The sequence below is a fragment of the Zeus faber genome (genome assembly GCF_960531495.2).
Source record: "Zeus faber genome assembly, chromosome: 17".
Lineage (NCBI taxonomy): Eukaryota > Metazoa > Chordata > Actinopteri > Zeiformes > Zeidae > Zeus > Zeus faber.
In genome coordinates, this window is record NC_137204.1 from 21,563,434 (window position 1) to 21,565,933 (window position 2,500).

Consider the following 2,500-nt stretch of genomic DNA (forward strand, 5'->3'; position numbering starts at 1 on the left):
TGAGCGGTGAGAAGCAAAAGCTCTCCTCCTTCATTTTCTCCTCCACTCTGCCTTTTCATGTCCGACTGGCAGAGGCAGGAAACCGGGCAAGTCAAGAGCCTTCTCCGTCTGCTCTCCCAGTGGGATCACCTGGGTATAGGGGTAAAACAAGGCGGTTATCCGGTTTTTGGAGGCCTCGCAGTACAAACTGTGTAATTTCACTTTTTTGAATTTTTATCTTTTTTGCAATATAGCCTAAGTTATAAGAGTTTTTTTTTTTTTTGGTTTAATTTGAGATTGCTGGTGAAGTCAGAATGTCAAATGAATTTCTATATTTATTTTAATCTAAGAGCTCGGAAAGTGAATTCATTCCAAATGATATGATCCCTCCAAATAATAAAAAAAGGTAATTCAGTTTGCGTAATGATGTTTTTTTGTTTTGTTTTTTTTTTCTTTCAAATTGCGCAGATATATTTGATTGCAAACGGAGCTTGGGGCCAAATTTACAGCACAGTGTCACATTTCATTAAAGACCATTTGGAAAACACATTATGTACACTCTAATAAAACCAAACTCTTTGAAAAGAAATGGCACAATAAAAGTTGGAAGCAGTAGCATTTTGGTCTGTAATCTCGAATAAGTGTGGTTCTGTTACACATTTCATCACTTGCATTCCCTCCCCCTCCTCCTCCTTTTAATGTGCAAATAAATAAGCCTAAACCTAAAACCTCAGCTGTTGGAATAAAGCCTGTTGGCTCAGTAGCTTTCAAGTGGCTAGTTCAAACTTGGTGGTGTATAGTAGGGGTGTGTGTGTGTACACACAGAAACAGTAGGGGACCACGGCGCTTTAAGCAGGGGCCACTGTGCTCCCCTCCATTCACAAATCAATGTTTAACCCACAGGCTTAAAGGCCTGGTAGGGGAGAGCGGGGCCCTTCCTTTGGGGTCGGCTATGAAACCGTCCCGTCGAGAGATGGAGAGCGGTCGGTGGACAAAGGGAACAGGGGAATCCTTTAAATAAACCTCCTCCGGTGAAGGCATCTCCTCCCCGCTGGTAGGGCAAGGCTACGGAGGATGGAGAGGTTAGAGGGAGGGGGAGCGGGCTGGAGAGAGAGAGAGAGAGAGAGAGAGAGAGAGAGAGAGAGAGAGAGAGAGAGAGAGAGAGAGAGAGAGAGATAGAGAGAGAGAGAAAGAGAGAGAAGCAGGGCGGTCAAAGACAGTGAGGGGGCTCGTGGAATGCTGTTGGAATATTTGGAAAATGACGAATAGAAACTTAGTCATTTCAGTGGAGGGGGGTTAAATGGCAGCAGAGCGTTTAGCCTAAAAACCCTCGTTCCCTGCATCCATCCAGCACGTGGTGGGGCTTTGAAATCATTTCTCCTTGAGGGGGAGCAATGTGTAGAAGGCATACTAAAACAATTTAAGCACCGGGCTTCATCTCTAGTAGGGATTGGGTGTAGAAAATGTAAAAGATATTCCACGAGAGAAATGAAATTGCATGGGCGACATCAAACATGAAATACGACATTGAGGATACAATGTACAGTATAAAAACGATATAGTATAAACAACACATTAAATATACAGTATAGGTTATAAATAAATAACATATAGAAAAAAACTATATGAGTTACAACCTATAGTATAGGTAGGATATAATATATATGACCTAGTATAGTAAAGGTAGGATATAGGAGTTATTACCTATAGTATAGGTAGGATATAGTAGATATCACCTAGTATAGTATACGTAGGATATAGGAGTTATTACCTATAGTATAGGTAGCATATAGTAGATATGATCTAGTATAGTATAGGTAGGAAATAGTAGATATCACCTAGTATAGGTAGGATATAGTAGATATGACCTAGTATAGTATAGGTAGGATATAGGATTTATTACCTATAGTATAGGTAGCATATAGTATATATGACCTAGTATAGTATAGGTAGGATATAGGAGTTATTACCTATAGTATAGGTAGCATATAGTATATATGACCTAGTACAGTATAGGTAGGATATAGTAGATATTATCTAGTATAGTATAGGTAGGATATAGGAGTTATTACCTATAGTATAGGAAGCATATAGTAAATATGATCTAGTATAGTATAGGTAGGATATAGTAGATATGACCTAGTATAGTATAGGTAGGATATAGGAGTTATTACCTAGTATAGGTAGGATATAGGAGTTAGTACCTATAGTATAGGTAGCATATAGTATATATGACCTAGTATAGTATAGGTAGGATATAGGAGTTATTACCTATAGTATAGGTAGCATATAGTAGATATGATCTAGTATAGTATAGGTAGGATATAGTAGATATGACCTAGTATAGTATAGGTAGTATATAGGAGTTATTACCTATATTATAGGTAGGATATAGTAGATATGACCTAGTATAGTATAGGTAGGATATAGTAGATATGACCTAGTATAGTATACGTAGGATATAGGAGTTACTATCTATAGTATAGGTAGCATATAGATATAACTTATAGTATGTGTAGGA

At 38.2% G+C, this 2,500-nt stretch overlaps 1 protein-coding gene across 1 annotated transcript in view; it reads left to right on the plus strand.

The window, feature by feature from the left end:
* The window catches only part of urm1 (ubiquitin related modifier 1), a 96,054-nt gene that overhangs the window by 18,006 nt on the left and 75,548 nt on the right, over positions 1-2,500 (plus strand). The window lies entirely within an intron of this gene.